Genomic DNA, 26746 nt, shown 5'->3' with positions numbered 1-26746 from the left:
TTACCAAAATAAATCATTATATAATCGAATCTAAAAATCTAAGCTTATCATAACACATTTTACAAATGTGAATCTTGTTACATAAGAGGATTAAAGATATAAATCCTCTTTTGTATCTGATCGTCAAAATATATTTCTTCTAATAAAATTTTTTCTATCTGACTTGACAAATATCAATCTTCTTTCGTCACCTGATTTACAAATATAAACTCTCCACCTAATCTCCTTATTTTCCTCGTCTTGTTTCAATTGTATTTTCACTCTTCCCTTATTACCCATTATTTATTCCTACTATTAACGTCTTTATTTTGTTCGCTCCAATTCCTCCTTCTTCGTATAGTATTATATGTAGAAATGTACCTTAACTTGCATTTTTTTGCTTTTCTCATATTCCTCTGGTTAATGTCCTGTGTGTCTCATCTTCATGTATTCTAGACTCTTTATCCACTCTTCTTTTAACTATACACTGCATCAAGATATTAGTTTGCTTATCCAGCTGGTCCTCCATTTCAGAATCTCCTCTCCGGTAGACGTTTCTTTGTGGATCCATTTATCTCTCGGTCTACCCTTCTCCTGTGATCATTTACACCTAATCTTCTTTATCTGGATAGCCTTTTTAAAATAATCAAAATGTATAGGTAATTTTCAACGGCAAAAATTTTATGATACTCTGTTCTTAACTTCCTAAGCTTGGTACAAGATACGATTAGGATAGATAGCCGTTCTGTAAAGGGGTCCCGGGCGTTGTCATGGAAACCAGTGTTTACTTTAAGTCCAGTTCTGTCCAAGGGCCCTGAAATGATACATAATTTTAGAATATATATATATATATATATATATATATATATATATATATATATATATATATATATATATATACATGCATACATATACATATTTATCAAGTATATCATATAAAAATCAATATGTTTTTGAAAGACTTCGCATAATTGTTTAAATTATTAGAAAGAGGCAGATTACAATATTATACAAGTTTATCATACATACATCAATATCTGAAAAGAATAAAATCCATAGGTATGGCAACAATGAGAAAGTGAATCGTCTATTTTGTTACGTACTGTAAATGGCTAACTGGTCACCTTCCCTGATAGTAATATACAAAATAATTAGCGCTGAATGAGAATGTAGCTATTGCACTTACAAAGGATATGCATTACAATTATTTAAACAGTAAAGGGGGCGTTTGGGAGATGAGAGAGAGAGAGAGAGAGAGAGAGAGAGAGAGAGAGAGGGGTGGGGGAGAGTTTGGGAGAAGAAAGAGGGAAAGAAACGGAAAGAGAGAGAGAGAGAAAGAGGGCGAGAGAGAGAGTTACAAGAAGTGACAAGGATTAGTATGTCTCAGACTTATTAATCCATCCGAGGAGACATCGTGAGCTCACTTATCTTTTGGAGCAGGTTTTACCATTCATTCATGGAGTCATAACGATTTTGCCAAGCTTTCTTTTAAACTCTTCCACACTGTTGCTTTTTACAACTTCTGGTGGTATTTTATTCCATGTCCCATATATCTTGTATGTAAAGAAGTTCCCACAGTGGGATGTGTTGCATCCCTTCAGTTCTAATTTCCATCCATTATTTCTTGTCTGGCTTTCGTTTAACGTAAATAGGTTACTGTCTACTTTTGTTATGCTTTTTAGTATTTTGACTGTTTCTATTAGTTGTCCTCGCAATCGTCGTGTTTCGAAGTCATACATGTTCAGTCTTTGTAGTCGTCTTTGGTAACTTATTTGCCTGATGGTTGGAATTAACTTTGTGGCTCTTGCTTGTACTATTCTTTTCTATTTATGTCCTTTCTTAGTGCTGGTGACCAAAACTGTACTAGATATTCAAGATGAGGTCTAACTATTGATGCGCGGAGCTGCAGCACCGTATTCTTGTTTCTGTATTTGAACTGCCTCTTTAAGTATCCCACTAGTTTCTGTGCCTTCTTTTCTGCTTTTATGCACTGTTTTGTGGATTTTAAGTCCTTGGTAATAATGACTCCAAGGTCCTCCTCTTGTTCTACACTATTTATGTCATTCCCAAGCAGCATGTAGCTGGCATGAGGGTTGTTTGTTCCTATTTGTAACACTTTACACTTATCTACGTTAAAAGGCATTCTTGACCAATCCTATTTTCATTAAATAATTTCTTAAACTTTCCACTGCATTTGGGTCTGCTGCATATACACCTAGATTGGTGTTGTCTGCAAATTTGGTTATCGTGCTAGTTTGCGAGAGAGATAGAGTAGAGGGGGTGTTAAGGAGGAGGAGGAGGAGGAGGAGGAGGAGGGGAGAGAGAGAGAGAGAGAGAGAGAGAGAGAGAGGAGACGAGAGAGAGAGAGAGAGAGAGAGAGAGAGAGAGAGAGAGAGAGAGAGATTGTTTGTTCTTCAGTTATCCCGGGCAGTGCCTAGTTGGTTAGATGGTATATATATGTATTTATATATATATATATATATATATATATATATATATATATTTATATATATATATATATCATATATGTGTGTGAATGTATATATTATATTGTTTGTTATTATGATGTTTTTACGTTGCATGGGGCCAGTGGTTATTCAGCAACGGGATATATATATATTATAAAAGATTCTTTGTCATCTACATTCTCTTAATATTGTTTCCCGCTGCATACAATAATTGTTCCTCTCCAATCAAAGTTTTTTTTTTAATTTAGTTGTCTTTCCATTAATTTCTAGTATTATCAAACTCACCCCACTCTTTCTCTTGCTATTACTCTCTCCCACTTCCTGTCTTCCTCCCTCATCTTATCTCATTTCATCTCATCTCCTGATTATCCGCCTTTTGCATTACATTCTCTTTAATTTTCCTCTGCTCGAATCATCCTCATTATTGGCATAAAAAGCAATCTGAGTAATTACGATATAAAGTTGATATTTCACAACGTAGCTAATGAACTTATGACGAAGCAGACGTCTGTGCAAAGTTCCTGGAACCTCTGGAAAGTTGTCATGGAATCCGATGTATTTTTCAATATCTAGTAAGGCCATTCCCAAGGATCCTGGAATGAGGGAACGTCTAATTGTATTTTCTGGAATGGTTTCATATCAGTCTTTCACACTGCATTTTCTTCGTCTATGTATACTTTGAAAATGAGAAGAATGGAAAACATCAAGGAGTATGTTACAGTGAAGAATAGTATGTATATCGTGCATTTGCTACAATGTGGGAGTCTGCTGATTTGTATATATATATATATATATATATATATATATATATATATATATATATATATGTGTGTGTGTGTGTGTGTGTGTGTGTGTGTGTGTGTGTGTGTGTGTGTATGTGTGCATTGCTAAAATGTGTGCATGTCGATTCGAATTATTAAATATAATTTGTATAATCAAACATGACTGAATATATTATACAAACAGTAAACACATATCAATATATACAGCCTATATCTATACATACAACTCTGAATGATAACCGATAAACTTTCTCTCTCTCCAAGTCTCCCTCCTTAACAAGCCCTCTATTCTCTGTCTCACTTTCTCTCTCTCTCATTCCCTCCCCCTCTTTCTTTCTCTCACTCTCACACTTTCTCTCTACAACCCTGCCGGTCTCTTTTTTCCAAACACCCCCTCTACTCTCTCTTTCTTTCTCTCTCCAACCATTCTTGTCTCTTTCCCTTTTTCTTCTCCCTAACAACCAACTCTACTCTCTCTCTCTCTCACTTCCTCTCCCTCTCACCCTCTCTGTGTCACCCGCTTCCCAACCCCCCACCCCCTTTGGTGCCATTGATGTCTCACCCCTACAGTATTATTTTCCAGATAGTAAGTCATATGTGTACCAAGTTTGGTTGAAACTGCTCAATGCGATTCTAAGTGTATGTGGAGCATATACACATACATACATAAATCCATTTTAATAGTTAAATACTAATATAAAACTTCAAAGACATACCAATATTTATCACCAATGCCCTTTCTTGCAAAGCCTATATACATACCCGTTTGCCCCGCAGTTTTCTCTCAAAATTTCTTTTGCACTGAAATGGATCCCAGTGTTTTACGGGTCGTGAAATCCCTTTTACAAACAGAAATGACTCGGTGTTGCCAATTCATACCTCTTTGAGCGATTAAGCAACATTGCAAACTGCCAACGTTCGATGAGTTGGCTCATTTCCCCTGGATGTAGCTGTTATCTCATGGCCTGCTACTTACTTACACCTTCTTTATCTGCGAGTATATGGATTTAAATCTGTTGCTTACGAGCGCTAATTTAAGGGACATATGACTCTAAAGAATCCATAAATTTCGGCTAATGTTTTTTCAACCTTGAATACGGGTGAGAGATATGTTTGCTATTCTTAATGAATGCAATTTCATTGTTAACACTCAAGTGTTTTCAAGTTCTTTGTTTCTAGAATTTTAATACTTAAATAACTATGCAAAGCAAAACTCAGTAAATTTTCATATCCTGGGCAAATAAAACTTCAGTGACCTACCTAGATGTGATGCCAGGTAACTTACAACAATCAATCAATTTTAGGAATCAACAAACGTAATTAGGTAAAGGCGTTCACACTCGTTTAAAAAAGATAAGATTAACGCTTCTGTAACAAGGAGAGAAGAAAAGCCTTTGTAGAACAAAACCTGTTACAAAAGTAACAGAACCTGATTACATCACCGTGAGGGGGAAAGGAGATGATTCCGCGATTAAGTTATCTTCACGTTTCGACATTCTCCTAATGAAGCAAAGAAAGGAGTTTTAGAGATAGCGGCAACGGGAGAAGTTCCGAGACAATGACCCACAGTGGTACCTTTGTCGGAGGGGAAATTATCATACAGATGGCATCCTCCTGTTCTGCTTCTTCTTCTTCTTTGACGTTGATGTTCCTTTCAGCAAGCAATTTTTCTCTGGATGCAGGACTCGTCTCTGGCTTTTATTTCTCTCCCTTCGCTTATCTCTCGAGCACGCGAGAAACTGAAATAATGAAGGCGAAAAATCAGTATGAAATGATCCTTTTCCCCTCTATGCTAATTTGCTTTCAAACTCAATACGGCATTCGAAGGGAAAGGTTTCTAAGTAGATAATGATTGAATTTCCATTTTTATTTGCTATTTACATTTGCATTAGAATGGGCTTGGTTCCGTGATTTTATGGTTGCTTTGAATTACAATTGTTGATCTAAATTACAAGGGGATTCTGTTACCAAGAACCAGATATCTAAAAGTATATAGTAAGAATTTTTTGTATACCTCAGCTTTCATAGCAATTTCCTAATTTTTCTACAACCAATTACTTTTGAAATGTCAACCTTTCGGGGAAGGTCGGCTGTTCCTTCACTTAGATGACCGTAGTGATTGTGACGACGGATCACATAAACAAATCAAAATTCAATCCATGGGATTAGTGGGGAAGAAGTCTTCAATTTTGATCGTAAAACAGCTAAAAGTGACCTAATACAAATGGAGCTTCAAGTAAAGGATCTTTTAAAATTTCCATAGAAATATCAATATTGAAGGCAATTTTACGTTATAAAGATAAGCAAAAGTACTTGAAAATACCTAGAGTTATACGTATGCATCATGTAGCCAGCAAATTATCAGTGGAAAATATAAAAAAAAATAATACCACGAAGAAAAGTAGACAGTTTTAGTTTCTGTGACGTAGCAGCGATTCAATTAAACCATTTCTTAACACGAACGAACCTTTCTCGTGTCTTTGAACGTGTTATGATGAATAATATAATAAACATTACTGGTGTAGAGACTGCATTAATATCTGCGTGGACACTGGCCCTTTGAAAGTAATTCCTCATTACACTTGCTTCCAAAAGCACTCGCTCACCCTTCTGGCCTCGGAAGGCAACGACTCACTCCTCTACTTTCAAAAGCACTCATCTACTGTGTTTACTCTCTACGGTATCATTATGACCCATTGCCAATGGCAACAGGCTCTTGAGGGCCGACAGAAATTCTGATCGCCATGTTTGCATGAAAGAAATCCTAATAAATTTTGTGGTGGCTAAACCTTATACACACATATACATACATACATATATATATATATATATATATATATATATATATATATATGTATATATAATATCACTTGCTTTAGGTAAAGAACAATATAATTTCATCAGCATTTGACAGGTGAACCTGTCTTGAATACAAGTTCTGTGCAGCTCAAATCCTGAGTCCTTCTGGCTGCCCTTTAAATGTCACTGACTTCAGACCGAAAGCTGCCATCAAACTTAGATTTGACGAAAGCAGGGAATGATTTAGGTGAAAGGAATGCAAGAGGTTTGGGTATAAATCTGGAGTAAGAAATTGCTTGATTGCTTTACATCCTTGAGGTGACATGTTGAGGGGCTCTGGATCTATGAACATTCATAAACCCATAAGAGATTCATGCACATTTATATATGCACGTGTGCATACGGTACATAATAAATGCTGTAGGAAAAAGGAATGCAGGAGTTTTGGTATAATTCTGGAGGGAGGAATTGCTTCAATTCTATACCTCTTTGAGTCGATGCGTTAATAGGCTCTGTATCTATGCACATTCATAAACCCACAGTAGATGTATGTACGTTTATAGTATATGTGCGTGTGCATTCGGTACACAGGAAATGATGCAGGTGCCTGATTGCTTTGCATCTTGGGGTCGATGTATTAAAGGACTGTATTTACGTACATCCACAAACGTGCAGGAAATGCAAGTGCGTTCATATACGATTGGAAAAGGGGGGCGGTAACTGAATTCCAGTTTTATTATATGAATATCACTTTTTTCCCTGAACCCTCCGGCATTTCTTCATCTCTCACAATATATTTTCCAAATTGGCTTCGTGTATTTTCTACCGCCTCTTTGACGCGCAAAAATGGCAGATACATTTTTCGAGAGTGAAATAGCTTGTCAATATATGCATGAAAAAAGTCAAGCCGAAGCGAAAATCCAACGTTTTTGTAAAAAAGAAAAGCGAAAATTCACTGGAGTTCCAATAAGCAAAATATGAATTAATTCTTAATGGTAGCAAATGCTGTTTCCCTAAGAGCATTTGAGGACTTACAGCTGCGAAAGGGAGTAGTGAAGAACGTTATGATTTACCTTAATTGACGTCATTTTTGGTTTTCAGATCAAACGTGAGTGATATATATAATTTTTTATTTGTCATCTCTTCGTTCTGTTTTTTTTCTAATTTGATTTATTTCAGTGTGAAGATATCAATTCCGAAATTGGATTTCAAATCCTACAGGTAAGATTTTTTTTTATTATGATTTTTGGTCACGATGTTAATGGAAATTGCTAGAGCTTAATTTCAATGTTCCTCCTTCGTGGCTTCTTATCTTTGATCACACACACACACACACACACACACACACACACACACACATATATATTATATATATATATATATATATATATGAATATATATAACCATATTTATTTATATACACATAATGTATACATGCTTAAACCACTAAGGACAAAGAAAAAATTTGGCACAGAAAAATAATTTGGCAAAAAAAAAAAAAAAAAAAAAAATAGAATAAAATAAACGAGAGAAATGTCAAAACGAATCAACCACATTACCAGAAAAACGGTCGTAATATAACAATATAACACCAGCTTGACGTTACTACCCACAAGCGAAAAAAAGAGCAATTCGTACGCCACAGTATTTCTCAAAACGATTCTTTCCTTCGAGGCGAAACATAATTCTCGCTTAGACACAAGATACTCAAGTTAAGAAAAATCCAACGTAATACTGTCTCCCGGGGTGAGAGACGCCAAGTGACAGAGTAGAACATGAAAAGATGTTCTCAGAAGAAGAAGAAGAGGAGGCAGAAGGAAAAGGAGAGGGAAAAGAAGAAGAAAAATACAAAACATTGGAACATCTACTTTTTGGGAGGTGAATGTGAGCGCACGCGCGTAAATTATTTCTTTCTCTTTAACTTATGTGTAGTCGAGGAGGAGGAGGACGAGTAACCTGTCCCTTGACATTTTTCGAGTGTCTCTCTTTGAGGGGGGGAAAAAAAAAAAATAAGGAGACTCGGAAAAAGAACCCATGCTGTAAACTTTTCCTGCCCAGGGTGTAACGGGGCGGTGGGGATTGCTTGTTGAGGCCAGGGTAAGTGGGGGTCTGGAGGGGGGAGGGGAAGGGTAGGGGGACCTTCGTTTCAGTTGCTGGAAGACGTGTCTCGGATGTCTAAGAATCATTTAGAATTCTTTCTTTGATTCTAACTTTTTTTCTCTATTGTAAGCGCGAGAAATTCTTCTACGACCATGAGTGGGATAGAGAATTTTTCTCTGAGAGAGAGAGAGAGAGAGAGAGAGAGAGAGAGAGAGAGAGAGAGAGAGAGACAGAATCAATTGGCTGTTTTAGTTGTCATCAGTCACTTGTTTTCCATAATGAAACTTTACCCCGTACAACAAACTACACTGTGTATTTTTCTAATTTCATGAAAAAATTCCTTTATATATATATATATATATATATATATATATATATATATATATATAATATATATATTATACACACACACATATATATATAGCTTCTAATCCTCCAAACATATAATATACGGCATTATTTTCATTCACAGTCTTATTGTTATTCTTTACCCATTATACTGAACCTGTTTTTTTCCAAACTGGGAAACGTTCTCTCTAACTCTGGGTCCTTATGAATGATATTTGAAAACTCTTGAAATATTTCCTGCTATCCAGTTTGTCTGAATATCGGTAATTTTTTTCCATTTGTTATCGTCAGTTCCTCGTCACCCAAACTCATTTAGACATAGTACTTGTCTCAAGATTATCACTTTTAGTTTTGCCCCGTGACTGATGGTTTACTAGTGATTATAAATTCATTACGAGTTATAAAATCATCTAGGTTTCAGGGACGTTGGCAGTACAAACTGCAGATTAACGTCAATCAATTATTTAACTCAGTGCATGTTAATGTACTGGTTTTCCCCCCTTTGACCTTGAGACTGGAGTCTGACCTCTTATTTGCTTTCACCTTTGTTTGTTTGTTTGTATGGTGATTTTACGTTGCTTGGAACCAGTGGTTATTCAGCAACTGGACCAACGGCTTTACGTGACTTCCGAACCACGTCGAGAGAGAACTGCTTTCACCAGAAATACACATCTCTCACTCCTCAATGTAATGGCCGAGAATCGAACTCGCGACCACCGAGGTGGGACGCCAACACTATATCAACCACGCCACTGAGGCGCTGCTTTCACCATTGAATTTCTGCAAGTCAGGCTATCCTAAAACAACCTTTCTGGCGATTCACTTAGCCTACCCAACACACACGCGTTTAATCTAAATAAAAGATCACGTCTCTATTCTCCTACCTTCATTAAACGTCTTTGGCAACAGGTACGATATTTTATTTCACAGACCATAACTAATTGAAATCGACGGAATTTATTTCTATTTGGCAATGCCTTTTCTCTAAAATTCCAAGAAATAATAAATATTTGTTGGGGCCTCATTATGGTGAGCGACTGTGATGGAAGTTGATTAATTATACTACGATAACGCCTACCGCTCACAAGCCGGGTAAAAGAATGGATAAGCATATGTAAGGTTACAAGAGAACTGACCTTAAAAATAAAACGTATTTTTTGAGTTCCTTTTTTAAACATTAAATCTAGCAATGTTGACATATTATTTGGCATACGCAATATCACTGATTAAATCGCATCTCTATACCTTATTGTGAATGACTTGTTTGTTTGTATGGTGTTTTTACGTTGCATGGAACCAGTGGTTATTCAGCAACGGGAGCAACGACTTTACGTGACTTCCGAACCACGTCGAGAGTGAATTTCTATCACATTAAAACACATCTCTCACTCCTCAATGGAATGGCCGAGAATCGAACTCGCGACCACCGAGGTGGGACGCCAACACCATACCAACCACACCACTGAAGCGCTTTATGGTGAATGACGATAACGCACAAAAGCCCCGCCTTCAATTTCCTAACCTACCCGAGTTTCATGAAGCCAGTGCATGTACTGTCGGCCAACGAAGAACTGGCGTAGTTTTTTAATTCATTGTTCGCTATGGAAATATTGCCATATGCAGGTGCCAGATTATTTACTTAAAAATAAATAACATTTCCTTTCAAAGGTGCTATACTTGAAATAAATTACATTAGAATTGAGTCGACTTATTCAACGTATTAAAGATAATTATCTTGCAAAGTAAAGAAATATATACCGATGGGTACATGAATTCTAATTTTATTCTCAACTCTAGCTTCGTGTCAGTACCAGCCTTTTGAAGTTGGCTTTCCTGCCGCTCGAGTCTTGACCCAACGTATCGTACTGCACTGGGGTGTTGTCATTTCGTCTCCTACAGCTGATAAATAATACATTAAGGCATTAACATTCTTTAATAACGATGTTTAATTAAACTAATTTTGTCCTGTGATCAATAAAATAATTTGCATGACACATTTAGTGGGCCTAAATTGGACTTCTGATTTTCACACATGATTAGCCTAGGTCTATTTTCAGCAGTATACTCTCTCGAATACGTAATGTGAATGCATATTTAAAACAATATATATATATCAATCTGCTTTATTTTATTATTCCCGTTATTCTTGTTTTATTGGCCATGTTTTCCTTTTTTCTTATCCCTTTCATAATTGCTTAACATAATTTACTCAGACCTAGCTATTCAAAGTCTAAAATCAATCATAAAAAAATCAAACGAATATAATTCAGTCTTTTATTTTTTATCGAATTCCTTGCATATCATCCTGTTTCATCTGTACACGTTGGAAAGCTGTGGGAGTCAAAACTGACGAATACATTAAGAAAGGGTTACTTTCATTAAAACTTTCTTAGGCTGATCTTTCTGTAGCTATTCATTACTTCTAAATAGAAATTAATTAAAATTAGCTTCACATGTATGGCTAGGCCTATTACCATAAGCATATTATAAGTAGCTGAAACGATAAGAAATATGAAAGGTGACGTTCTCGTTTAAGTCTATTTCATGTTTTTTTTTTTTTTTTTTTTTTAAAGAAAAACCTACTGCTTTAATAAGGGGTTGCTCTTTGACAGCTACATCAATCATACAGACATTCATTTCAAGGCTTCCGTTGTCGGTGCGGGGAATTTTAAAATAACCGTTATCATTAGCGATGCTCTCACACGATGGAGTTCGTAGCGAGAAGTCGGATCGAGTCGCCTGAGATGAGGAAGAGAGCGGAGGTGGCGTATGGGAGTGGTGGAGGGATTAGGCCGATGTTAATACAGCATCTCCCTATAAAATGTATTATTTAGGTTTTGAAGAAAAAATGCATGCATAATTCACTGGTCACCGATACAAAACAAAACAAAAAGAGTAAGACTAACTGAACTCCCATCCATCAGTGATAAGTTTGCTTATTCATTAGACTTATTCATTAGGACACGTATCAAAGATTTCAAGTGTATTTTTAAAGATCTCTTCCTCTCTATCTAAAGTATTCATCAGACCGCAGTCATAGGCGAAGAGGTAGTCATGATTTCCTGGTTCAGCAATATCGTGACGAGGCGCTAGAATTCAAAATTCTCAAATGAATGTTGTTCAGCAACATTTACACTAATGTACTGCCTTTCTCTCTTGTGGTGCTTCGAGGTCTTCCACCTCTAGGCCCATGTTCTAAACTTTGCCGTTCTCTAATCAATTTGATTCATGTATGTATGATTCTCTCCGGTATATTAAGCTTTTTTTATATCTCTCCAACATGAACTTACACAGAATGCAGTGCAATAATTGTCTCTCGCTCAGCGAGGGATGTTTCTTACACCGATAAATGACACATTGATATTAGATTCCCGTGCACATAACGACATCAAAAGCAATAGAGTGAGGTCGCCTGGTTCTCATTGTTAGGTTATACTTTTTTCTTTTTCTTTTCGTTTTTAAATATGATAGCATTTTGTGAGTTTCCAATGCTTTCTGCAAAATTTAACAAATGTAATAGTTCAACTACCTTCAACTTGATATTGAATTGATAATGTATGGACTATGTTTATGCGATACTACTAGTGATAGGCGTCTCCTATCTATTTGGTAATGTATATCGGTGGTTGTGATATGACGTTTTTTATCACTCACGTCAGTTTTGCAATATGGAAAATAGTTTTATACAAAAACATAACATGATGTTCTAAAGATATCAGTGACTGTTTTTAACGTCATTACTTAAGATTTCTTCCATCTTTGAGTAGAAAAATAGATAAATAAGGCATGAATCGTGCGTCAGGCAGGTGAACGAAAAATTATGAAACTCTGCCACCAGTTTTTTTTGAGAGTGTGTACGTCGTGTCTTTGAAAAACCGTGTCAGTTTGCACTGATCAATTTTGCTTCTATTGTTATATTTTTTAAAACGCTGCAACAATGAGTATGAGTTGTGTCTACTCTGTCTAAAAGGATCTAGTTCTGTTCTGACAAAAGATGGATGTGGTGAACAGGGGGTTCGGTGATACAGTTCTTTTAGCAACCATTTTCTTTAGTGGTTCTAGGACAGTTCTAAGTTAATTCTTAACTTGATATTACCTTTGAAAAGGATTTGATAATGGTCTGTTTGTCACTGGGGTTATTTACTAGTGGGTCTTTTCCTACCATTTTTTTATGGATATAATATATACTATATAAATATATATTATATTATATATATAATTATATAATATATCTTAATATATAATATATATATATCTATATATATATCATAATATATATGTATATATAATATAGTAATATATACATATATAATATATATATTATATATATATATATATATATATATATATATATATATTACTTACTTTCAGACGTTCTGAAGACAACCAGGCATATCAGTAACTTTAAAAACGGTTTTTTTCTCAAAAGCTCCGGAACATGCCATTATCAATCATTTATAATAAATCGTTGTCATGTTACTCGTGTCAAAAAAAACATATTTCCTAGATCTAATTAATACCTAGATGGAAACTCATCGAGTTTTTTCCAATAATCATTGCCAATGTATTTTTACTCTCGTAAGGAAGTTTTTCCTTCGTTTAATATATTGTTGCACTATTTTTAATATAAAGAAGATTTGTCTTGCGTCAAAATCCTCCAAAATCAAACTATGATTCTGCACTTATTGATTTAGCCTTTTAAAAAATAGTTTTTTTTTTTAACGTGTAGAAGATTTTGTATTAGGTAAAAATTTGCCAAAATTATGATTCTGTACGCATTACTCAGGAATTTTCACAATAACATTTTCTTAACTAATAAAAAATTTTTGTATTGCGTCAAAATTAGATCAAACACAACTATGTATCTTAAAGGCCGCCACTAACGTTCAGTTATACCTGCGCAGGCAAAACTGAACCCAATAACGTTCAGTTTTGCCTGAGGTATAGCTTGGGTTCAGTTTTAATTGCACAGGCCGAATGCGCGGGCATAACTACGCAGGTATAACTGACTGCTAGTGGCGACCTTTACGTACAATGAGAATATTTCATCCTTTTCAGGCTGCGTTTATTGTTGTCATCATTGGATTTTTAGCAGCGACTATGTCTCTGGTTTTGGAGCAAATCGCCTTCCACATCTCGTAACCTCGTGACGTCACGCCTCAGGGGTAGTATCGTATAGGTTCTAGGAACTGAAAACTGAACTGAACTGGAATCTGAACGCTTCTGAGAATTTCAAATGACTTAGTATTTACAAAGTGAGAATATACTATATTAGATTCACATCAACCATGTATTTGATGTCTGGGCCAGTCCTTTACTACGGTCCTGATTGGCTGTTGATTAGCCAATCACAGGGCTGTGATTGGCTTATCAACATCCAATCAGGAGCGTCTTACGGGACTGGCCTAGACATCCAATGCAGGGTTGATGTGAATCTACTATAGACTATATAATCGAGGTAAAATTTGTATAGATGGAATATAATGGTCGATTTATATTGGAACCTGATCTGACACTTATTAAGTAAAAATACCCCAGCTAATATTAATAAAGGAAAAAATATATTGGCCAATTTATACTTAAGACTGAGCTGATATTTATAAAATTGAAACGTTTTGTTCATTTTACAATGAAACCTAGGCTGATACTTATAAAGTAAAGATGTATTGGACAATTCATACTTAAAATTGAGCTAATACTTATATTGTGTAAATATATTGGTCAATTTACATTATACCCTAAGCTATTACTAATAACGAGAAAATATGTTTGTCAATTCACACTTGAAACCAAGTTAATACTTTTAAATTAAAAATATATGAACCAAATTACACTGAAATAAGAGAGAATATTTATAAAAGGAAAATATATTGACCAATTTTTTACTTGAAACTAAGCTAACAACTATAAAGTTATAATATATTGGAAAACGTATTCTAAAACATGAGCTAATACTTATAAAGTGAAAGTATATTGCAGGTAGTACTTATAAGGATGAAATAAACTGGCCAATTTATGCTAAATCCTGAGCTTATACTTTTAAAGTGAAAATGTATTAGCCCATCTTAAGCTAAAACCAGTGTCAACAGCCCACTTATAAACTTGTGTAAATTTAGGGACATACAGATTACTTAATTTAAAAGATGAATTTGAGTTGACGGGATTTATTAATAAAAAATATAATTATTCTTATTGAAATGATAACAAGTATTTAAAATATATTTCCATGTCAAAGGTCAACAGTGTCGACAGTACTCCTGTCCTATAAAAATGCAGCAGGAACTGAGGAGGCAAACTATCAAATTAATATTCTTGTACGAAAGTATTTTGTCGATAATAAATTTGCATTCTAATTAGCTTTCTTATTTATGACCTAAATCGTGTATCTGTTGTCAGCTGTTTTGTACTAAAAATAGAGTTCACACACTGATATACATACACACACACACACATATATATATATATATATATATATATATATATATATATATATAGTATGTGTGTGCAGGAGCGCGCTTGTGTGTGAGCATGTGTGAAGACTGGCTCCAGGATCTTCAGAAAGTCCCTGGGGACTGCATAGGAATTCCCCTCTTCTGATACATATGAAGACGGAAGCAGCTCCCGTGAAGCCCAAATTGACTCCGGAATCCAGACACCTCTACTGCGTCCGGTGATCAGCAAACATTCGAAGACAGGATCGGCTCCGGCGGAACCAGAAATGACCCTTGAAATACAATCCAGACACGTCACGTGGGATTTTTGGAAAGTAACGATAAGGCAAATAGAGTTGATGTGTAACGAACAAAGATGTTTCTTAGTTTGCTTACAGTTGTGCTTGCACAGTGCTTTGACTCCATGCTTCAAGTCCCCCGAGTGATTACATTGTTTGCCATTATTATTATGCTATTCACTGGAGTATTTATACTTCGTGGATTTAGCATTAAAATGGTTCAGTTCTTTGTCGATTTCATGGCCTCGGACAGCTCTGCCTGTCTTGATGAGGCTGGAAATCAGGAGGACGAAATTGATCACTCTGGCTTTGAAGAAGACCATGTTTCGGATAACGAAGTAGAATACGGACGTTCCAGGAATGAAGAAGGCGACCATCCAGATAGTGAAGAAGAAACAAGGAATTTGGATACAAGTCGGAAGTTCGAGGAAGTAATTAAGGAAAATGAAAATCTTTTCTTGAGGTTTGAGAATGAGAGATTAGAAAAGGATCAGCTGATCGACGAATTACTGGACAAGGTAGAGGGCCTGACCGTAGCAGGACTGCAGATGGAAGAACACATCAGACAACTCGAACTACTAAACAATGAAAAGGAAAGAAAGATCAGTTCAATGTCCGAAGAGATGCAGAAGCTGAAAAGCGAAATGATTGAAAAGGCGAAGGTCACAGATGTCCAAAGGAAGGAAAACGAGGAGAGAGACCAGATGCTAATTATTTTGGAAAACACGGTCTCAGTGCTCTCGATGGAGAAGGACACTTTGCATCGAAATCTACAGCAAAACGATAAAAGCCGAGACGAAATGCAAATAAAAATGAACAAGCTGAATCAGGACCTGGAAGGACTTCGAAAAGAGAATGGAAGGAAAGAAAAGAACATAGAAAAGCTGAAGAGGGAGAACGAGAACAAGACCTTGAAGATGAAAGGTTTAGAGGACGAGTTACAAGTCCTCATCATTCAGACACAGATGGCCCCAGAAAATTTGAAAGAGCTCGACCAATGTAAAAGAGAATTAGCTGAGAAAAACGAGGAACTGGAAAAGCTGAGAAAACAGAACTTGCAGAAGGATAGTGAGATCCTTCGGCTGGAATATGAATGCACCCAGAAACAATTGGAAGTCAGCGGTTTACTGAAAGAATCTAAATCTGTTGTTGCAGAACAACCGACGGCAAATGGAAAGATGAATGACCTGATTAGGAGGATAGTTCAACTTGAATTCGACCTTGCTGAGACGAAGGAGCAACTAGAGACCAGGGTTTTTGAAGAGATGGAAGCATTAATGGAAATCGTAAGACCCCAAGAAGAGATCTTGGCGCAGGATACAAAGATCAGCTGCTTAGGAAAGGTCATAATCCTTAATGGACCAAAGAATTATAAAGAAAAGGAAGTTTGCAGAAGAGAGACGACGATAACGAAAGCTGAAGACAAAAAGGCTTCGGATAAAACTCGGTGTCTGAAGAAGCCCCAGATCAACTGCAGAGCCCTCTACCGACGAATGGACAGCATCGAGGAAGAACTTCGCCAAATCAAAGGATTGCAACGACCTTCAGCTGGCACCAAGAGGCACTCAAAGGCCCCAAATGAAACTCCATCAATTGAGAAGCCTCTAAACAGAGATGAATTGCACCAGAAAATGGGGCTGATATCTGCAGCCAACCTCCAACGACTGGAGCGAGATGCTAAAATGGTCCGAGAACTCTACAAGATAAACGCCGTCACTTAAAGGGTGCAAGTAAAGGAACCTCTGCATTTTTAGAAGAACTGTGGTTTACTTGCAGAGGATAGAAGGAAGGACATCTCAGACATAGAGAACAGGAAGACGCTAAAGTTTGTAAGAAAAATCCTTCCTGGATATGGTTGTGGAATCAGGTCTGTGTGATTGATAGACTACAGCGGATTGAGGCCTGGCGATAAGTGCCCGAAGACTGGATTGTTGTGCACGCCATGTCCAACATTGGACTGTGGTGCATCCCCTCTCTCTCCTGCCGCATGATACCCTTGGAATAAGGTATCAAAGCCCAATCTCATATGGGTAGTAGGCAACCACTGGCGCGGTGTAAGAACCCGTAAGTTTCATGCCTACTAATTCATATGTGAATTGGATTATGCATTGCAAATTGCATCCCACTTTTTGCATATACTACTGTGGCAACCTCTGGCGTGGCGTAAAAACCCGTAAGTTCAATGCCTTTTATATATGCAAAATATGGGCTATGCAATGCATAAGAGATCAAATACAAGCATATACCGCAGAGGCAACCACTGGCGCGGTGTAAAAACCCGTAAGTTTCATGCCTTTTACATATGCAAGGTGTTTGATCCCAGTGTGGCAGAGGCACTAAGACATCGGAGGGCATTTTCAAGAGTCGCTGTACTTCGACGTCGTCTGATTAGGCGACTGGAAGCTTCCTGTCTATAACAAAGGGTTTCCTACAATTAACAGAGAAATGACTGGATATTGGACTCGGTAAAAGTGTTGTGCCTACTTACTTTTGTGGTTAGTCTTTATTTTTATTTCTCTTCGTTATGTTGCGTGGCGTACTTACGAGTTCTTATTCTTCTTCTTCTGGTTCACTTCTTTGTTACGGGTAATGTTTGAAAGGTTATCTGTTATATGGGCTAACCTTCATTTATCACTTGTTACGGTTGAGTTTCTTTTCTCATAGGAACAGGTAATGTATTTATTTAGTTTTGGCTATGTCTCTCAGGAGTTTGATTCGTTGTTTTGACATGGGAAACGACCCGGGACCCTGGGCAAGTTAAACACCACTTTTATAAAAATTCTTATAATTGAATAAGCACAGTTACTCACTTTACACTACACTTGGAACAGAGTGAGAAGGAACGCAGCCTTCCCGTATGAGGTCTGGTTCTGAACTGCACTTGTCTGGCACTTCAAATGAAGTTTCGACCTAACTACTTCTTCTAGCTCCTCCTCAAGTGTCCTTTAGGACACCTCCTACTTCTTCATGAATGGCTCTCATTACTTCCGGTGCCACCTCTAGATTCATCTGATTGGTTTCGTCCCTCGACGGTAACCACCCACTGAAGGAGTCAAAGTTCAACTTTTCTGGTGAGGTTAGCACCTTACTGTTTTTCGTAAACAAGTGCCAATGTTTGGTCTTGGTTTTCGAAACTGCTATTCGTGCAGACTTATGCTGTACACATCTACTCCTTTTTCTACCTTTACTTCTGGTAGATCCTTCATCACTCTACTTTCACTATATATATTCTACCAGTGGTTTTCCTAACTAAGTTTTCCCTAGCTATTTCTAGACAGACTCTTATTGTTTCCTAACAAAAGAACCACCTGTTTTCTAGAATCAACCGCAGAGGAATAGTCTGGAGGCATTACAAGAAGAAGGGTCATCAGTCTTAGGAATTCATCTATCTTGGCTAGCTATGAGAGCTGAGAAATGGGGAAGGGCCCACCCCTGGTTAAACTAAACCCCCATTTCTATGACGCTCTCTTAGCAATGATGCCCCAAGGGTGAGATCACATACGATCGTTAAAGGCCATATTTATATCTTTATCTATATCTATATATATGTATGCATACATATATATATATTATACATACATATATGCATACAAATATCTATTTATTTATATACAAACAGTACATATGTATAAATATACATACATGTATGTATGTATGTATATATATATATATATACTATATATATACATATATATATGATATATATATATATATATATATATATATATATATTTACATGTATGTAACATATATATAGGTATGTAAATATTATTTATAATATATACGAATACGTATGTATATTATATATAATATATAATATATATATATATATATATATGTATATATATTATTACATACAGTATTATATAAGGTATATATATATATATATATATATATATATATATATTTTTATATTATATATATATATATATATATATATATTAATATATATATAATACTTATAGTATATACCTATATAATCATATACATACATACAATATATATATATATAATATATATTATAATAAATAAGTATATATATAAATATTTATAATATATCTATATAATATATATATTATATTATATATATATAGATAGTAGAATTAGATGAATAGATATGTATTAAACTGATATAATATACAATATATAATATATTTATATTTAGTACTACATATATATATAATATATTAATATATTTATATATATATATCTATACTTATATATATATATATATATAATATACCATAAATACATATATATATATATTATAAATAAATAAGTATATATATATAAATATATATATATATATATATATATATATATATATATTATATATATATATATATAGATAATAGATAGATAGACTAAGGATAGATATGTATAATAAATGATATATAATACATATATATTATTAATATATACATTATTGTATAATATATATATATATATATATATATATATATATATATATATTATATTATATATATATATATATATTCTATCTATCTATAATATTATAATATAATATAAATATATATATATTATATTATTTAGGTATATATGTGTGTGTATGTATATACGTATATACAAATATATATATATATATATAGTATACATTTATATACACATATATATGTATATAACATATATAGGTAAATGAATATTATATATACTCTGTGAGAGCTGTATTCAGGACAACGCGAACAAACGGTAATAAATAGCTTTGGTTAGTCGATTCGAAGTACAAATAGTTGTATTTTATATGTGTAACAAATGTAACAAACCCTGGTTTCGTTTGTCTCCATCCAAAGATGTGTATTATAGATTATAGTAATATAGTGATAGCAGGGAAGTTATAAGCTTGGTAGCCTAGTAGCCTATAGACCTAAACCATTCAAACTATACTAATTTCGAAAGATACTCTATCATCTAAACCTTATTCTGATTTTAAATTGATTTCGAATATTTAAAAAACAATTCCTTTATGTTAACAGTTATCAAATCATCCTGCTATGGGAAAAAATAGCCTTTTAAGTATAGTATCGCTATGAAAGAACTTAAACTTTAGATTAAACATTTTGGGAATAAGGAAATGCCCTTAAAATGTTAATTATTCGATTGTTTCTTCCCCCGTGAGTTACCAGTTTTCGTTTGTAATAGCGTCAAGTTCGTCTGCTCATCCAAGTCGTCTACAACAGTTAAGTGGAAAAAATTGCATAATACTTAACGCAACTAAAACTATATAACCTGATTTATTACTTAGAAGTCTTTTTTTTTTTTTTTATCAAATTACATACCTTTTAGAATTATTATTGCTAAAACTTAACGACAGTTAACGACTCAAGAACATTTTTTAAGACCCAAATGATGTCTGCTAGTAGGCTACTAACAGAAAAGATAAAATTGTGGTAAATATTGATAAAGATGCGTTATACTTATTATTATAGCTTTATAAGAATAAATAAAACATTTTCTTTCTCTCTCTTATTCCTACCTTTGTCACATATTCTTTTTCTTGATCTTTTAAGGAGAAAATCGGTATGCAATATCATAAATATCCTTATTCATATATAGAGTTCGTGGTTATTGAAGCCTTATGGAGGAAATGACTGACCAATCCTTCTGTCAATAGTTACCCCTCCATTAATTCTTCGTTTTCTTCCATATGCTATACATTATTATTTTTTCCCTTCTTGAGAGTTACACTATAGAATATAAAATATAATGATAATCTTTTTTTGTGTGCTGATATCGAACTCTGACCTATTTTTCCCCATAAGGTCTTCAGTATTTCGATTTTTCCCCATAAGGCTTCAACAGTTTACCATAATTATTCACTTGTTACGTAGTGCGAAAAATACCTACAAATTTTAAAAGAGGTCATTTGCATATTTCAGTATATTTAATACTTGCAATGATTAGATACCTTTACTTTGCTTTATAAGATGTAAAACGTATATACGGCAGGTGTTCTGAAAGTGAATATTTATTGAAATTCATATATGCGTGTATGTATATATATATACACACACACACACACACACACACACATATATATATATATATGTGTGTGTGTGTGTGTGTGTATATATTTATATATATATATATATATATATATATATATATATATATATATATATATATATGTGTGTGTGTGTGTGTGTGTGCATGTATATATATATATATATATATATATATATAATATATATATATATATATATATATATATAGTAGGTATATTATACATACATACATATATGCATACATACATACATGTGTGTATACATACGTAAACATGCACACTCACACATATAATATAAATTTCAACAAATATTCACTTTCGGGACACTTACTGTATAAATTTTACACCTTATAAGTAATGTAAAGGTATCCATTCAATGCAGGCGTAATGAAATATAGTGAAATATGGAAATAACCTCTTAAAACGGGGTATTTTTCTCACTACTTAACAAGTAAATAATCATTGTGCACCCATACATACATACATTTATGTGTGGGTGTATGTGTGTGTATTTGTGTGTGCCAGATTATTTACTTAACAATAAATAACATTTCCTTTCAAAGGTGCTATACTTGAAATAAATTACAGTAGAATAGAGTAGACTTATTCAACGTATTAAAGATAATTATTTTGCAAAGTAAGGAAAATATATACCGATGGGTCCACGATTTCTAATTTTATGCTCAACTCTAGCTTCGTGACAGCATACCGAAGCATTTTGAAGTTGACTTTGCTGCCGCTTGAGTCTTGACTCAACGTATCGCACTGCACTGGGGTGTTGTCATTTCGTCTCCTACAGCCGATAAACAATACATCAAGGCGTTAACATTCTTTGAAAACGATGTTTAATTAAACTAATTTTGTCCTTTGATCAATAAAATAATTTGCATTACATATTTAGTGGGCCTAAATTGGACTTCTGATTTTCACACATGATTAGCCTAGGTCCATTTTCAGCAGTATACTCTCTCGGATACATAATATATATGAATATTTAAATCGACAAATAATATATATATATATATATATATATATATATATATATATATTAATCTGCTATCTGCTTTATTTGATTATTCCCGTTATTCTTGTTTTGTTAGCCATGTTCGCCTTTCTTCTTATCATTTTCATAATTGCTTTACATAATTAACTCAGACCTAGCTATCCAAAAAAAAAATCAAACGAATATAATTTAGTCTTATTTTTTATCGAATTCCTTGCATATCATCCTGTTTCATTTGGACACCTTGGAAAGCTGTGGGAGTCAAAACTGACGAATACATTAAGAAAGACTTACTTTCATTAAAGCTTTCTTAGGTTGATCTTTCTGTAGCTTTTCATTTCTACTGACCTACTACCATAAGCATATTATAAGTAGCTGAAACGATAAGAAATATGAAATGTGACGTTCTCGTTTAAGTCTAATTCATGGTTTTATTTATTTATTTTTTTTCAAGACTGCTTGAATCAAGGGTTGCTTTTTGACGGCTACAGGGTGTAACACGAGTGTATGCAAATATTTTGGGGAATGAAAGATAAAGTTTCTTTGAACAGAAAATATTTTATAAACATGCATTTTAAGGCGCCCGTTGTCGGTGCGTGGAATTTTAAAATAACCGTTATCATTAATGATGCTTTCAAGCGATGGAGTTCGTGGTGAGAAGTCAGCTCGAGTCGCCTGAGATGTAGAAGAGAGCGGATGTGGCGTATAGGAGTGATGGAGGGATTAGGCCGATGTTAATAAAGTATCTCCCAATAAAATGTATTCTTTAGGTTTTGAAGAAAAAAAATGCATGCATCATTGAAACTGTTTCCTTCCCTATCCGTGGTATTCACTGGCTACCGATAAAAAACAAAACAAAATGAGTAAGCCTAACAGAATCTCTCATCCATCAAAGATACGTTTGCTTATTCATTAGACACCTATCAAAGATTTCAAGTGTAGATTTAAAAATCTCTTCCTCTCCATCGAAAGTATTCATCAGACACCAGTCATAAGTGTAGAGCTAGTCATGATTCCTGGTTCAGCAATGTTGTGACGATGCACTAAAATTCAAAATTCACAAATGAATGTTGCTCAGCAACGTTTACACTACTGTATTAACTTGCTCTCTTGCCGTGCTTCGAGGTGTTCCACCTCTAGGCCCATGTTCTAAATTTTGCCGTTCTTTAAACAATTTGATTCATCTATGTATGATTCTCTCCGGTTTATTAAGCTTTCTTGATATCTCTCCAACAGGAACTTGCACCGAATGCAGTGCAATAATTGTCCCTCGCTCATCGAGGGATGTTTCTTAGACCGATAAATGACACATTGACATTAGATTCCCGTGCACATAACATCAAAAGCAATAGAGTTAGGTCGCCTGGTTCACACTGTTAGGATATCGTTATTTTTTCTTTTTGTTTTTAAATTTGATAGCATTTTGTGAGATTCCAATGTTTTCTGTAAAATTAACAAATGGAATAGTTCAACTACCTTCAACTTAATATTGAAATGATAATCTAAGGAATATGTTTATGCGATACTACTAGTGATAGGTGTCTCCTATCTATTTGGTAATGTATATCTATGGTTGTGATATGACGTGTTTTATCACTTCGTTTCGTTCACGTCAATTTTGCTATATGGAAAATAGTTTTACACAATAACATAACATAATGTTCTAAAGATATCAGTGACTGTTTTTAACGTCATTACATATGATTTCTTTCATCTTTGAAAAGAAAAATCGATAAATAAGGCATGAATCGTGCGTCAGGCAAGTGAACGAAAAATTATGAAACTCTGCCACGAGTTTTCTGGCCGACAGTACATAGGCACCTACTCACCATTCTCAGGGAACCATAGCCTCACATGTTATAAGAAAAAGGTGCTTCAAGTATCGCAAAAGACGTATCCTCACACATTAAAGGCAGTTGATTCTGTAGGCTAACTGGTCCCAAAATCGCTAAGCCTAACCTGTAACAAGAGACAGGTAGCCTAACCTGTAACAGGGGACAGCTAGCCTAACCAATCAAAGCGACACACTAAGGACTTATCCTGTCGCAAAGACGAGTAGTCAAACCAGTCGAATGTGTGTTCTTGCCTAACGTGTCATTGAAGTGAGGGACAGCCTTAATTGGAAACAGATATTCCTTTGTATAGATATTCTTTATGTAGGTTCCGAGGGTCGTGCTTACCTGCGCTATGATTCCTTGTTGACGGTTTGAAGCTTCGTCGAGTTTTCCATGGATTCGCACTTTGGTACTTTTCTGTCATAGAAATGCTGGCTCTATTTCGCCACTAAATAACATAAAAATAAGTGTACCTGCTCGTATATGGTAAATTTAATTGGTATTAATAGAAATAAAGCAAATAATGGCTCACTATACTCCACAATTTCAGCAAGGCTTTCCTAAAAACAGCAGAAAAACGAGAAGCGTCTTTCCCGTCCAGTAGCCGTTAAAGACTATTAAAGATAAAAATCACTTGTTTATCCAGGTAAGAACATTTTGACCTTAGCAACTTCACATTTTGCATTAACGTAGTAATGATAGGAGATTTTAGAAAATGAAGCAGGCATTACCGATGTTGAACTCCAGTTTTAAGCAAACTGAACTATTGTTCAGTTGTAAGGACAACAAAGAAATATGATTTATCCTTCCTCTCATTTTGAAAATTCCTTGTTAAAGTGTATTAAAATGCAAATACTTGATAATTTGTTTATATTATAATCGTGGTTTTGTTTCTCTTGATTTATAAATATAGCATTTTTCCGTAACCCAGAGAACAGTCATGCATCAACAAAATAGACATTTTTAGTCACAAAATTTTGTAATTCATTCTTTTTCTGATTCAAAGCAGCTAAAAAAATACTCTTTCTGCAGATACCCACGTTCACACTTGAACAAACTCTTTGGCCTAAGTGGAAACTCACCTCGGTGAATACATTTACCAAGAGAGCCTCTGGAATTCCAGGCTCCCTGGAATTGACAGAGTCCATTTGCAGGGATTGGAAAGACTTTGGTCTTTCCACTACCCACGAGGGGTTCACACTTATTGGACCTTGTGGTTTTTGACCACATGAACAAGATTTGCATATGGGAGGCCCACCTTGCCCTGAAACTAGGTTCACCGACTATTTTCTAATGATTTCTTTTAGTTCGTCGACTGCCTGGATTTTGTTTTTTCTGTAGGCCTAAAGAGATAGTGATAATTTCAGTAAAAATAATTTTAAAAAAATAATTATTTTCAATGTTGTTATTACATACTCACTTCTTTCTTTGTTTCTGCTTGTGCATAGGACTGAGCAATCAATGAAGATGAACAGCTTAAGCTCGTGAAAAACTGGAAAGTAATTCCTTTTCCTGATCACATATTTTTTCTGTTGTACTCTCAAGAAATTATAAGAAAAGAGAGCTTAGTATCATAAGATGCATCTAAGTGCAATCTTATATTGTTTGTTTGTATGGTGTTTTTACGTTGCATGGAACCAGTGGTTATTCAGCAACGGGACCAACGGCTTTACGTGACTTCCGAACCGCGTCGAGAGTGAACTTCTATCACCAGAAATATACATCTCTCACTCCTCAATGGAATGGCCGAGAATCGAACCCGCGACCACCGAGGTGAGAAGCAAACACCAAACCAACCTCGCCATTGAGGCGCTGCAATCTTATATTGCGCCAGCAGTCAAGAAGGATGACTCTAACTTAGGAGACTTGCAGGCTTAACCTTTTAGGCCTGAGGTAGGTAGAAGCAATAAAGGTGTCCTTTATCGTCAAGAAAGGCTATGAACTCGATTCACCAAAGTACAAAAACTAAATAAAACATAGTTTGGAAATTCACCGTCCACCCGGAGGATATAAGGTCAGAAATAAAACACAATCAATCAGTCATTTTGTAACAGATCTTATTGACAGCCACGAAACTGTGGCTTTTACAAGAAATACTTTTATCTTATTCTACAGTAAATTGCAAAGTTGATTATTTTCTACAGTTAAATGCGTTCCATATAAGGCACAATGATCCAATGTCTGAACATACAGCGCGTAAAAATCTTTACATAAATCATAAAAAATGAGAAAAAAGAAAAAATGTCTTAAGTGGTAAAGTAAATAAGGCTTTCGGCGACTGCATTAAACTAATATTTCATAAATCTATATAAATATATACATTTTTCATTCCTATTTCTCTTCGTCTCTTTCCAGTGTCTCTGTCATTCAGATACAAAGGAACACCACTTTATAATGTCTTTTGGTTAGTCTATAATCAAAGGCACCGATATACATATGAATTACACAAACAACACCCAACAAACATCGTATAACACTAATCTAGAAATGGAATTGTTTGTTCAGTGACTTGAGAGAAAAAGTACATAGAAAAAATAAAAGGCTCGAAAGATGAAACTTAAAAAAACTACTCTCTAGTCTTTATGCAACCTTGACATCAAATTTCATACAACACAATTTTGAAATGAGCTCAGAGAAATATCATTAAATCATCTCTAAAGAGAAAAAGGTCTAACAAAAT

At 34.7% G+C, this 26746-nt stretch overlaps 1 long non-coding RNA gene across 1 annotated transcript; it reads right to left on the bottom strand.

The window, feature by feature from the left end:
* LOC135224985 (uncharacterized) lies at positions 1-24653 on the bottom strand. Its single transcript, XR_010316857.1, has 3 exons — positions 24412-24653; positions 4805-4968; positions 1-793 (listed from the first exon to the last, which is right to left on the bottom strand). It is a non-coding gene; the product is annotated as an uncharacterized LOC135224985 (long non-coding RNA).
* Between the last annotated feature and the right edge of the window lie 2093 nt (positions 24654-26746).

This window comes from Macrobrachium nipponense, chromosome 12 (genome assembly GCF_015104395.2).
Source record: "Macrobrachium nipponense isolate FS-2020 chromosome 12, ASM1510439v2, whole genome shotgun sequence".
In the NCBI taxonomy this organism is placed as follows: domain Eukaryota; kingdom Metazoa; phylum Arthropoda; class Malacostraca; order Decapoda; family Palaemonidae; genus Macrobrachium; species Macrobrachium nipponense.
The sequence above is the reverse complement of the archived record's forward strand: the minus strand, read 5'-3'. Positions and strand labels throughout refer to the sequence as shown.